Source organism: Gorilla gorilla, chromosome 20 (genome assembly GCF_029281585.2).
Source record: "Gorilla gorilla gorilla isolate KB3781 chromosome 20, NHGRI_mGorGor1-v2.1_pri, whole genome shotgun sequence".
In the NCBI taxonomy this organism is placed as follows: Eukaryota; Metazoa; Chordata; class Mammalia; order Primates; family Hominidae; genus Gorilla; species Gorilla gorilla.
The window spans coordinates 48184063-48197681 of record NC_073244.2 but is presented as its reverse complement, the minus strand read 5'-3'; the positions used below and the strand labels follow the sequence as shown (position 1 = coordinate 48197681).

Genomic DNA, 13619 nt, shown 5'->3' with positions numbered 1-13619 from the left:
CAGGCGTGAGCCACCACGCTCGGCCAAGGGGAATTTAAAATGGTGGTGTTTGTCCAAGATGGCGATGCTCCTGCTCTGTCACATGGGTGTACAAATATCTCTTTGAAACTGCTTTCAGTTTCCCAGAGTGTCTACCTAGATGTGGAATTGCTGGATCATATGGTAATTCTATTTTTAATTTTTTTTTTTTTTTTTTTTGTGACAGATAAGTCTTTCTCTGTCGCCCAGTTGGGAGTGCAGTGGTCAAATCTTGGCTCACTGCAAACTCTGCCTTCTGGGTTCAAGCGATTTTCCTGTCTCAGCCCTCTGGGATTACAGGCACATGCCACTGCGCCTGGCTAATTTTTGTATTTTTAGTAGAGATGGGGTTTCACCATGTTGGCCAGGCTGGTCTTCAAGTGATCCGCCCACCTCAGCCTCCCCAAGTGTTGGGATTACAGGCTTGAGCCACCATGCCTGGCCTCCATTTTCAATTTTTTAAGGAATTGCCATGCTGTTTTTCACAGTGGCTGTACCTTTTTCTATTCCCTGCAATAGTGCCTCAGGGTTCCCATTTCTCTATATCATTACCAACAGCTCTTATTTTCTATTTTTTAATGGCAGCCTTTCTAATGGAGATAAAGTAGTATCTCCTTATAGATTTGATTAGCATTTCCCTAATAATTAGTGTGGTGAGTATCTTTTTACATGCTTATTGGCCATCTGTATGTCTTTGGAGAAATAATTTTTGTATTTTTAGTAGAGACGTGAAGTCTCTGAAGTCTGTGGCAGATTTTTGGACCCTTTTAATTGTTGGATTTTACAGATTATATATTTAGCATCTTAATCCCTTATCAGGTTTATGATTGCAAATATTTTCTTTCATTCTGTGGGTTTCCCTTTAAATCTATTGATGTCTTTTGATTCACACTTCTTTTTTACTTTTCATGAATTTCAACTTGTCTGTTTTTTCTTTTGATGCCTGTACATTTGGTATCCTCCAAAAAAAATTACCAAATACAGTGCTATGAAAGCATTTGATCTCACAATTAGTTTATGGATCCATTTTAAGCTAATTTTGTATATGGCACTAAGAGTTCAACTTTGGCTGGGCACAGTGACTTGTGCCTGTAATCCCAGCATTTTGGGAGGCTGAGGTGGGTGGGTCACTTGAGGCCAGGAGTTTGAGACCAGCCTGGCCAACATGGTGAAACCCCGCCTCTACTAAAAATATAAAAAAATTCACTGGGCATGGTGGCGCACACCTGTAATCCCAGCTACTCAGGAGGCTGAGGCAGGAGAATTACTTAAACCCAGGAGGCAGAAGTTGCAGTGAGCTAAGATCGTGCCACTGCACTCTAACCTGGGCGACACAGATTCTGTCTCAAAAAAACAAACAAACAAAAAATAAAAATAAAATAAGTTCAACTTTATTCTTTTTTATGTAGATACCCAGTTTTCCTAGCACAGTTCAGAACCCTGTCATATCCCCATTGACTGATCTTGGCACCCTTGCTGATAAGCATCTGGCTATATATGCATTGATTAATATTGGACTCTTTGATTACTCTCATTTTGCAGTAAGTTCTGAAATCAGAAAGTGTGATTTTTCCAGCTTTATTCCTAGGTTTTAGGGTTGTTTTGCCTACTTGGAATCCCATGAGGTTTCATATGAATTTCAGGATAGATTTTTCTGTTTATACAAAAAATGTCATTAGAATTTCAGAAGGATTACATGAAATCTGTAGATGGCTTTAGATAGATAGTATTGACATATTAACAATATTAAATTTCCCAATCCATGAACATGGGGATGCCTTTCAGTTTATGTCTTTAATTTTTTTTCAGGAATGATATGTAGTTTTCATTGGACAAGTCTTTCAATTTGTTGGTTAACTTTGAAGAAGTTTATTCTTTTTGATGCTATTGTGAATGGCATGGTTTTCTCTTTTTTTGTGTTCTTCAGTGTAATTGTATAGAAATGAAACTTTTTTTTGTCTGTGTGTTGACCATCCTGGCACTCTGCTGAATTCATTTTATTAGTTGTTTTTTGTTTATGGAGTCTTTTGGGTTTTTTACACATTAGATCATATCATCTGCAAACACAGAAAATTCATTTCATTGTCTTCAATTTGGATGCCGGTTGTTGTTTTTTTTGCCACATTTCTGTAGCTAGTACTTTTAGTACTCTGCTGAATGAACATGGTGACAGCAGGCCTTCTTCCTTTGTTCCTGATCTTGGAGAAAAAACTTTCAGTCTTTCACCGAGTGTGCTGTCCACTGTGGGTTTTTCACATAAAACTTTTATTATGTTGAGGTAGTTTCCTTCAATTCCTAATTTGTTGCATGACTTTTTAAAAAATCATGAATGGTTTTTGAAATTGGTTGAAACTTTTTGCGTGAATTGAGATAATCAAGTGGGGTTTTTCCTTCATTCTTAATGTGATATATTACACTGTTAGGATTTCAAATATTTAACCATTGTTTCATTCCAAGAATAAATTCTACTTGGTCATGGTGTATAACCCTGGTTATACAAAAGGATTGTATGTATGCCACTGTATCTGCAAAAGCAGGTTTTCCTTCTATACTCATGCCACTCTCAGTACTTCTCATACCACTTGTGTGGGGCTTTTCCTTGTGGACACCAATTGGGCATCCTGCACTTCAATTCTGACACTAATCAGATTTAGGGTCAGATCCCACAGGCCAGGGGCTCAGTCCCACAAGACTACTCTCACTTCAGACACCAATCACAAGTGCAGATGTCACCTGTACGTCTTACTGAATGACTGAATCAGAAGTTCCCATGATCCTCTCCATTAGTTGCATCATTTGCTAGAATGGCTACAGATCTGTGGAAAACACTTAGGTTTACTAGTTTATTATACAATAAATGAAACAGATGGTGATGATGTTAGCAAGATGGTGAAATATGTGGTCACCTGCTCATATCCCCCCACAACAGTAAGAATTCTGCACTTATCCATTGGCAAAAGTCTCTCTCTGGGAGCCTTGGGATTCATGTAGGAGGTTATGAAACCCTTGTGGATCCCAAGACCTAAGAGGGTTGTTTTGAAAGCAGTGACACATATCTAGGTTGTAGACCCAGCAGTCATCTTGCTTCAGACTTGGAAACAACCCAAGTCCCATAGAGCTTGGCTACTAACCTGTTTGGCCTTGGCCCTACTACCAAAATCATCCTCCAAGGGGTCCCAGTAGCATCATGCAAACTAGTGCCTCAGCAAACATGCCTGTCTGGCTGCCAGAAGCTCCTGCTTCTCCTCAGCACTGCTGTCCAGTAGCGACGGGAACGAGGACAAAGGCAAGCTGAAAGTGGAGCCAAGGTGGCCACACCTGGAACTGGCAATCCATGGGGACAGATAAGGTTGAGAGTGTGTCTCAAAGGCCATATGGGGTGAATCCAAGCCTCAGAAGGATGTCCAGGCATGCTCCCAATGGGCACTGAGGATCCCCAAGAAAGGGAAGGACAAGCAAAGCACAACTGGGACCACAGGAGGGGCCTGTGCTGGAGTCCAAGCCCCGTTCAGGGATTCCAGCCAGAGGAGCCAAGAGGTGCAAAGTGCAAAACACCCTAAACCCCACACCGGATCACTACCCACCACCTGGCCTGCACCCAGTCAACTGCCAGTCCCTTTTGCTCTGTGAAATTCCTAACAGCCAATGGTTCCGTGCTGAGAGGCAGTTCCAGTCAGGAATAGAGAAATGGGAGATCACTCAACAATGAGAAAGGATGTGCAGAGGAAATGAAACACAGCCTAGATTAGAAGGCAAAGGCCAGCCATGGCTGACTACCTCTCATCCTATGGGAATCATGCAGTCATCTGATGGAATAGGAGGACCAAAAGTTTCCCTGTTGGTGGGAGCTACGAGCACCCATGGTTCAAGAATTATCACAGCTACCCAGTCATTAGGAAATGTGGGTGTTGAGGAGGAAACACTCATGACATGGATCTTCAGAAAGGTCATCCTCAACTAACTGGGAAAAGTTTGTTGTAGAGAATGTAGAGCCAGACCAAGGAAACCCTAGGCCCATGAGAAACATGGAAGGCAGGAAAAGAGAGGACAGAGAAGAGGCCAGAGCCCGCGCAGGATCAATCCATCCCACTCGCATGTGGCTCCGGGAATGAGGGCCCAACCTGGAAGCTGGCCAGAAAGGCCACAGTTTGCAGTCCAAATATTCTCCTCACATTCATGTCTTCTTCCACCAGCACCAGGCCATGGTGTGGACAGGTTATGCAGTGAAGAGGAAGGGGAGAATGAGTTGGAACCAGCTTCTTTGACATCTATCTGCACCTGTCCTGCTGGTGTAGTTGTGGGACCTCCTCCCCACGTCATCAGACTGTATCCTCACCCCTGTCTCACCTTATTTCTGCACACATCATTTCTTTTTGACCCGGAATGGAACTGAAAGAAGATTGAGTGCCCACCTGACATCCTTAAGCTCCTGCCCTGCCAGCAACGGAATTTGAAGTGGGCTCAAGGGGATCCTGAGGACAGGACAGCTAGGGTCCAGCCCTGGATGTGCCGCAGGACCATGGGCCCCTAGGAGGCGTCTGTTCTTGGGTGTGTTGTGCTCATCTTCTAGAAGAATGGCTCCCCGGGGTGGGGAGATGATTTGGACCCCTGTGGGTTGGAGCCAGCCCCCCACTTCTCCGAGGCTTCAGGAACTACAAGCAAAACAAAGGACGTGGGGCCCCCAGCCCAAGCGGAGCCACAGAGTGAGGAGCATCAGAAGGTAGGTGGACTTGAGAGAAACCGCGCTCCAGCGCACGAGTCACATTTGTTTCACAAGAAACCACACACACACACACACACACACACACACACACACACACACACACACACAGAGACATCCAGCACTCGCACAGAAACACACAGCCAGGCAGCTCCTGAGGCTGCGTGGTTCTGCTCTCTGCCAGAAAGCCCCTCCGGGGAGAGAGCAGCCCTCGGGCACATAGGCAGGCCGTATGTCCAAATCCCGGGGGGACGACTTTCAAGGAGATTCACCCCTAAACTATCTAGGCAGGCCTGATACATCATAGGGATCCTTAGGGATCCTGTGGTGCATTCTTGGGGCCCTGCTTGACGTTTCTTCAGCCTAGTTCGGCCCTGCCAGTCTCCAAGGATTGTGGGATCACCGCGCTGATCCCCCAGAGAGGAGAGACATCAGCCCAACTCTACACACTGCCACAGAGGGCTCCTGATCTGCCAAGCCTCTGGGACCCGTGCCCAGGCAATGGTGGTGGTCCCTGGGAGGCCAGCCCTGGCTCAGAGCTTGCCCTGGTGCCTCGCGTTTGGTGCATGCGCATTGTCGTGGTCGGCTCGCGCGCGCTGCAATGTCAGGGCTGTCAGGCTGCAGCCCCAGGAAAATGCTAGAGATGGACCGGCGGCGGCTTGGGGGAGGAGGCTGCTTGCGACAAGCAGCGCAGGACCCTAAGAGTCCTGACCTCAGGGCCTCCTTAAGCCGACTTCGTGTTCGGATCCCGGTGGAGGAGGAGGCGCTTCAGACCGTGAGGTGGGCCCTCGGGACTGCTCTTCTGCTCCGATTCCGGATTGGAAGGTATGGGCAGAAATCAGGTCCCATGGGGCTGGTTATTCAGTCTGGTGAGGTGTGAAGGGGGTCGCTGGGGCACAGAAACAGCTGAGACCCCAGGGGAGGGAGTCAGCTGAAAATTCCCCATTTCATGAGCTCACTGCCTCCCTTCGACCTGGGCCTCCCAGGGCACCGTCCTGGTCTCAAAGCTCAGGGAATCCTGCTGCTCAGCACTGCTGTCCTAAAAAGGCAGGAACGATTTTCCGTTTTGGCTGGGTGAAGGAAAGACAGCTTGAGAAGTACCTACTCAATGGAGGGGTGGGGGTGAAGGGTACTTTGCAGAAACCTCTCGCCTCCTCCAGTAGGCCTCCCTGAATGGGCTTGTTCTCCGGCATAGGCCCTCTCCGGGTTCCCAGGTGTGATTTGCTTTTCCTTGGCTTTCTTCGGAAGGTCCCCATAGCCCCCTGAGCGCATGCCAGGACATCACTGTCAGTCTCCACATCACCCCAGACGACCTTGGAGATACACGCTCACTACATCTGCTCATAGGGGACGCCAGTGCCACGTGTGGTCGCATTTGCTCCACCTCAAACTCACCCCTGGCCCTGTTGGCACTGGTCCCAGAAAGCAGTGTCGGGATACAGGAGCCCCTGGATTTTGGAAACCAGAGAAGGCCATTGCTCCGTCCAAGGAGAAGGGAGGCAGTGGGCTGACGAGTCAATGAACTTTAAGCTGACACCATGGCTTGAGGCCCGTGGGACCGTTCTGTGCCCCAGAGAGGCCCTCCCCGCCTCACCAGATTGTAACCCCATTCCTGCTCAACGGGTGGGATCCAAAATCAGATCCAAATGGGAGTCCGGAGATTCCATCTGTCCCCTGAAGCTGGGATCCCGCACTGCTTCTCCGTGACTCTGCATGAGGTTTTTTCATCCTGGTCGGTGACCTCCTCAAATCTGGGCATCCGGAGACAATCATGTCAACCACGTTGAGAGGTGAGGCAAAAGCTTTGACACGGATGCACTGCCACGGAGTGATTGTGATCGGCAAGCCTCAGGGACCCATTCCCCAGACGATGGAGGGGATCATTAAGACGTGAGAACCTGCTCAGGCCACGAGCATGCACATTGGCAAGGCCGACAGGCGCTTGGCTCCTGTAATCCCGTCAGTGGCCCCTTTAAAAAATAGTGAGCGGGGGCTGCTGTGGACGAAGTGACAGGCAGTGAGAAGCGAGTAAGGCGCATTAGCCAGGTCTACATGGGCCCGGCTACTAAACATCAGGCTGCGACCCCTTTAAAAAATGTGCTTAAGTGTGGTGTGGTCGTCTTGATCTTGGACAAGAGGCCTATCAGGATGGGGAGGAGAATTCAACTCCTGCGGGACCCACGATGCTCCCCATGTTGCCAAGGCTTTCACAAAATGCAAAGTGGAACGGCAGGGAGAACTGACAACGGGCCGCAAGACCCAGTAAAAGACGCAAAAAGAGGCTCAACAAAGACAGGCTTACAAGAAAGTAACAGCACTCCGGTGCACAAGACATTTTCGTCCCAACACACACAGACGCAAACGGGCGCACAGACAAAGTAAGAAAGAGATAGAAACAGAGACAGAGATGGAAGAGAGAATGGGAGACACACACACACACACACACACACACACACACACACAGACATATAGCAGTGGCACAGAAGCACACACCCCCAGGCAACTCCTGAGGCTGCGGGGCTCTGCTCTCCAGGAGAACGACTCTCGGGTGAGAGAGCAGCCCACGGGCACACAGGCAGTCCTGTCCTCGAGGTCACGGGGGGGCATGACTTTCTGGGAGACTCACTCGAACGCCGTCCCGGCAGGCCTGAAGCTGGGATGCCGAGCTGCTTCCCCCAGACTCCGCCTGTGGCTTCATCATCCTGGTCGGACCTCCACCACTCTTGGCATCCGGAGACCATCCTGTTGACACCCTGGAGAGGTCAGGCCGGAGCCTCAAGGCCCCGACACCCAAGCACTGCAACGTAGGGCTCCTGCTTTGCCAAGCCTCAGGGACTGGTTTCTTAGGCAACCATGGGAATCACTGTGACGAGAATCCGCTCGCGCCTCACGCATGCGCATTAGCTAGGCCGACTCGCGCTCCGCTCCTGGAAGTCAGGCTGCGGCCCCTTTAAATAATGGCGGCGGCGCGGCGGTAGGAGGGCAGCTGGATCCAAGATCGAGGAGGGGGCTTCGTTGAGAGAGGTGGCTGCGGGCGCCCCAGGGCTGGACCCCCAGGAGTCCTGTCCTCAAGACCTCCTTGTGCCGACTTCTACCGGTGGAGGAGGAGCTTCAGGGCGCCTGCTAGGGTCTCAGGACTCCTCTTCAGATTTTGGATCTCACCAAGTAAGCAGGGATGAGCTCACCTCATCTGGTGAGGCGGGCAGGGCCTCGCTGGGGCACAGAAAGATCCATGAGCCTCAAGGCGTGGTGTCGGCTGAAAATTCACTGACACATGAGCCCTCTGCCTCCCTCGCCCCTGGGAGGAGCAGTGGCCTGTTCCGCTTCCAAAGCCCTGGGGCTCCTGCAAGAAGACACCGCTTTCTAGTACACGTGCAAACAGGAACAGGGGCGAGTCCAAGGTGGAGCCAATGCGACCACACGTGGCACTGGCGTCCCCCAGAGCAGATGGGGTGAGTGTGTATTGCCAAGGCCATATGGGGCGATGGCGAGACGAACAATGGTGTCCAGGTATGTGCCTGGTGGAAGGGGGGCACAGGTGACCTCCCCAACAACGTCAAGGAAAAGCAAAGCACACCTGGGAACCAGGAGAGGGCCTGTGCGTGAATCCAAGCCACATTTTGCTACACCTGCTGGAGGAGCAGAGAGGTTTCTGCAAAGTTCACTTCACCCCCACCTCTCCAATGCCTAGGTAGCCCCGACACAACCTCCCATGCACCCAGCCCCAGCCCAATCCCTTTGGCTCCCTGACATTCATGGCAGCCAAAATATTCAGTTCTGGGAGGCAGTCCACCCAGGAGCTCAGAAGAGGATGTCCCTCACGAATGAAACATGAAGTGAAGAGGAAACGCGACACCGCCTTTCCTAGAAGCCAAGGCCAGCCACGGTTGCCTACCACTCATTCTAGGCCAACCACGCAGCCATCCCATGAAACGTGGAGACCAAGGGAGCTTCCCTGTCTGAGACAGGTATGGATGCCCAGAGCTCCAGGATCATCAAACCTGCCCAATCCACCAGAAACGGGTTTGGGGAAGAGAAACAATCATGACACGGATCACCACTTTCTCCCTGTTGGACTGGGAAGTGATCTTTGTTGAAGACATTGAACCAGAACAAGAAGCATCTAGGCCCCTCAGAAACAGGGCAGACAGAGCAAGAGGGAGGACAGAGCAGAGGCGAGAGCCCAGGCAGGATACAGCACAGTGCCACTGCCACGGGCTGAGGGGAGGAGTACCAAACAGGTGACTTGTCCAGAGAGGCCAGGGGTTTTTGCCATGTCCCATTCCCAGCTTCTTCTTGAAGATTGTGTCGTGGTGTGGCTTCATTTTTCAGAGAAGAGCCGTGAGGAGATAGAACCATCTTTTTTGACGTTTGTCTGCTCCCCTCCTGCAGGACAGTGAGCTCCTGTGAGGCTTTTGTCCTTGGCTGGAGTGTGGTCGTCTTGATCCTAGAAAAGAGGCCGCTCAGGATGGAGATGAGATTTCAGTGCCTCCAGGACCGACGCCTCTCCTCACGTCGTCGAGGCCTTTAGAAACCCAAAGTGGAACTGCCGCGAAACCGATTGACAACCGGCAACATGTCCCAGGCAGAGACGCAGCAAGAGGCGCACCAAAGACAGGCCGATATGCAAGAAATCGCTTTTTGATGCACAGGGCACATTCATTCAACACACACACGCACACCGGCACACACACTCACAGACAGAGAGAGAGAAACAGAGTGACAGAGAGAGAAGTGAGAATGGGAGACACACACACACAGACATAGAGCAGTGGCACAGAAACACATAGCCCCAGGCAACCCGTGAGGCTGCGGGGTTCTGCTCTTTGCGAGAACGATTCTCAAGTGAGAGAGCAGCCCACGGGCACACAAGCAGACATGTCGTCGAGATCACGGGAGGCATGAACTTTTGGGGAGACTCACTTGAACACCGTCCCGGCAGTTGAGGCTGGGATGCCGCACTGCTTCTGCCAGCCTCCGCCAATGGTTTCCTCATCCTGGTCCGCCCTCCGCGACTCCTGGCATCCAGAGACCGTCCTTTCGACCCCATGGAGAGGTCAGGCCGGGGTCTCGGAGCCCGGACACCCAAGCACTGCCACGGAGGGCTCCTGCTTTGCCAAGCCTCAGGGACTGGTTTCTCAGGCAACTGTGGGAATCACTGTGACGGGATAATCCTCTCGCGCCTCGGGCATGCGCATTGCCTAGGCCGACTCGCGCTCCGCTCCTGGAACTCAGGCTGAGGCCCCCTTGAACAATGGCGGCGGCAGTAGGGGCTCCTAATGCAGCGCGGTGGTGGCTGAATCCGGGATCAAGTAGGGGGCGGGGAGGGAGTGGGGGCTGCGGGCGCCCTAGGGCCGGACTCGCAGGAGTCCTGTCCTCAGGGCCTCCTTGAGCCAACTTCTACCAGTTGAAGAGGAGGTTCAGGGCGCCTGCTGGGGTCTCAGTACTACTCTTCAGATCCGATTTTGGATCCCACCAGGTGACCAGGGATGGGCTCACCTCATCTGGTGAGGCAGGCAGGGCCTCGCTGGGGCACAGAAAGATCCCATGGGCCTCAAGGCATGGTGACATGAGCCCTCTGCCTCCCTCCTCCCTGGGAGGTGCAGTGGCCTGCCCCGCTTGCCAAAGTCCTGGGGCTGCTGTGTGCCGCCACCGCTTTCCAGGAGACATGCAAACAAGAACAGGGGCGAGTCCGAGGTGGAGCCAATGTGACCAAACGTGGCACTGGCGTCCCCCAGAGCAGATGGGGTGAGTGTGTGTCACCGAGGCCATATGGGGCGATGGCGAGACGAACACTGGTGTCCAGGCATGTGCCCGGTGGAAGAGGGGCACAGGTGACCTCCCCAACAATGCCAAGGAAAAGCAAAGCACAGCTGGGAACCAGAAGAGGCCCTGTGCGTAAGTCCAAGCCACATTTTGGGGAGCCTGCTGGATAAGCAGAGAGGTTTCTGTAAAGATCACTCCACCCCCATCCCTCCACCGCCTAGGTAGCCCTAACGCAACCTCCCATGCACCCAGCCCCAGCCCAGTCCCTTTTGGCAGCCAAAAGATTCAGTTCTGGGAGGCAGTCCACCCAGGAGCAGAGGAAGCAGATGTCCCTTAAGAATGAGACAGGAAATGCAGAGGAAATGTGACACCGCCTCTCTTGAAGCAAGGCCAGCCACGGTCGCCTACCATTCATTCTAGGGAAACTATGCAGCCATCAGGTGAAACATGGAGACCAAGGGAGCTTCCCTGTCTGAGACAGGTATGGATGCCCAGAGCTCCAGGATCTTCACACGTGCCCAATCCACCAGAAACAGGTTTGCAGAGGGAAACAATTATGACATGGATCTCCTTGAAGTTTCTGCCTGATGGACTGGAAAGTGTTCTTTGTTGAAGACATTGAGCCAGACCAAGAAGCATCTGCGCCCCTCAGAAACGGGAGACACAGCAAGAGGGAGGACAGAGCAGAGGCCAGAGCCCAGGCAGGATACAGCACAGTGCCACCGCAACGGGCACCCGGGGAGGAGTGCCAAACGGGTGACTTGTCCAGAAAGGCCAGTGTTCCAGTGACAGGGATCCTTGCCATGTCCTGTTCCCGGCTTCTTCTTTAAGCCTGTGTCGTGGTGTGGCTTCATTTGTCAGAGAAGAGTCTCGCGGATTTACAACCATCGTCTTTGACGTCGGTCTGCTCCCCTCCCTCAGGACAGTGAGCTCTTCTGATGCTTTTGTCCTTGGCTGGGGTGTGGTCTTGATCCTAGAAAAGCTGCCACTCAGGCTGGGGATGAGATTTCAATTCCTCTGGGTCCGAAGCATCTCCACATGACCCAGGCAGAGATGCAGAAAGAGGCTCACCAAAGACAGGCCGACATACAAGAAATTGCCCTTTGGCGCACAGGGCACATTCGTCACAACACACTCACACGGGCACACACACAGAGAAAGAGAGAAACAGAGGTAGACAGAGAGAGAAGAAAGTGAGACACACACACACTACACACACACACAGCAGTGGTACACAAACATCCCCCCTCGCTCGCCCCAGGCAACTCCTGAGGCTGCGGGGTTCTGCTCTCTGTGAGAACAACCCTTGGGTGAGACAGTAGCCTACAGGCACACAGGCAGACCTGTCCTCGAGTTGACAGGGGCACGACTTTTGGGGAGACTCACCCGCACACCGTCCGGGCAGGCCTGAGGCAGGGATGCCGTACTGCTTCCCCTAGACTCCGCCTGTGATTTCTTCATCCTGCTCTGCCCTCTGCGACTCCTGGCATTCGGAGAACGTCCTGTCGTTCTGTTGACCTCCTGGAGAGGTGAGGCCGGAGCCTCGGAGCCTCGACACCGACGCACTGCCGCGGAGGGCTCCTGCTTTCCCAAGCCTCAGGGACTGGTTTCTTAGGCAACCGTGGGGGTCATTGTGAACGGGGAAGCAGCCGGCGCCTCGCGCATGCGCATTGGCTTGTCCGTCCAGTGCTCTGCTCCCGGAAGTCAGGCAGAGGCTTCTTTAAACAATGGTGGCTGCGCGGCGGCCTCGGGGTTGGGGGAGGGGGTGCACTTGCTGCAGTGACGGCGGCGGCTATAGCGGGAGTCCAGTAGGAGGGCGCTGTGGAAGAGAGGGCTACGGGTGCCCCAGAGTGGGACCCCCAGGAGTCCTGTCCTCATGACCTCCTTGAGTCGACTTCTACCGGTGGAGAAGGAGCTTCAAGGCGCAGGCTTGGGTCTCCGCCAGGGGTTAAAGCAACTCCATCTTGGATGCTAATCTACCATGTTGACTCTTGATTAGCCCCAGTTCTAGGAACACCTTAAATGTACTTTCATGTACTTACCTTAAATTCTCCCCCTTAGGTCAAACAACCTTGATGTTTGCTCACGAACCATACTTATTATAGTCCTGCCCTTAGGCAAATTCCCTATGGTATATAAAGCCAGGAACTTTGGGGTAATTGTGCAGGGATCCACCATCTTGCAGCTGCATGTGACGTGACTTCTGTTCCTAGTCTTTATTAAATGGTTCTGAGATGCTGGGTGTGGTGGCTCACGCCTGTCATCCCAGCACTTTAGGAGGCCGAGGTGGGTGGATCACCTGAGGGCAGGAGTTGGAGACCAGCCTGGCCAACATGGTGAAAACCCATTGAAGGAGTGGGTTGCCCCTCCACACCTGTGGGTGTTTCTCGTAAGGTGGAACGAGAGACTTGGAAAAGAAAAAGACACAGAGATAAAGTATAGAGAAAGAAATAAGGGGACCCAGGGAACCAGCTTTCAGCATATGGAGGATCCCGCTAGTCTCTGAGTTCCCTTAGTATTTATTGATCATTATTGGGTGTTTCTCCGAGAGGGGGATGTGTCAGGGTCACAAGACAATAGTGGAGAGAGGGTCAGCAGACAAACACATGAACAAAGGTCTTTGCATCATAGACAAGGTAAAGAATCAAGTGCTGTGCTTTTAGATGTGCATACACATAAACATGTCAATGCTTTACAAAGCAGTATTGCTGCCCGCATGTCCCAACTCCAGCCTTAAGGCGGTTTTTCCCTATCTGAGTAGATGGAATGTACAATCGGGGGTTTTATACCGAGACATTCCATTGCCCAGGGACAGGCAGGAGACAGAAGCCTTCCTCTTGTCTCAACTGCAAGAGGCATTCCTTCCTCTTATACTAATCCTCCTCAGCACAGACCCTTTATGGGTGTCGGGCTGGGGGACGGTCAGGTCTTTCCCTTCCCACGAGGTCGTATTTCAGACTATCACATGGGGAGAAACCTTGGACAATACCTGGCTTTCCTAGGCAGAGGTCCCTGCGGCCTTCTGTAGTGTGTTGTGTCTCTGGGTACTTGAGATTAGGGAGTGGTGATGACTCTTAATGAGCATGCTGCCTTCAAGTATTTGTTTAACAAAGCA

At 52.0% G+C, this 13619-nt stretch overlaps 1 protein-coding gene across 4 annotated transcripts in view; it reads right to left on the bottom strand.

Annotated features, from left to right (window-relative positions):
- Positions 1-12197, bottom strand: part of ZNF420 (zinc finger protein 420) — a 112371-nt gene extending 100174 nt beyond the window's left edge. For 2 of the 4 annotated variants that reach the window (XM_055369179.2, XM_055369178.2), the window contains exon 1: positions 11891-12121. The gene's annotated coding sequence lies outside the window, so the exon portion shown is untranslated. Of the gene's footprint in view, positions 1-11890 lie in introns of all 4 variants that reach the window. The other 2 variants (XM_055369174.2, XM_055369173.2) reach the window with 2 other exon arrangements.
- Positions 12198-13619: the final 1422 nt, after the last annotated feature.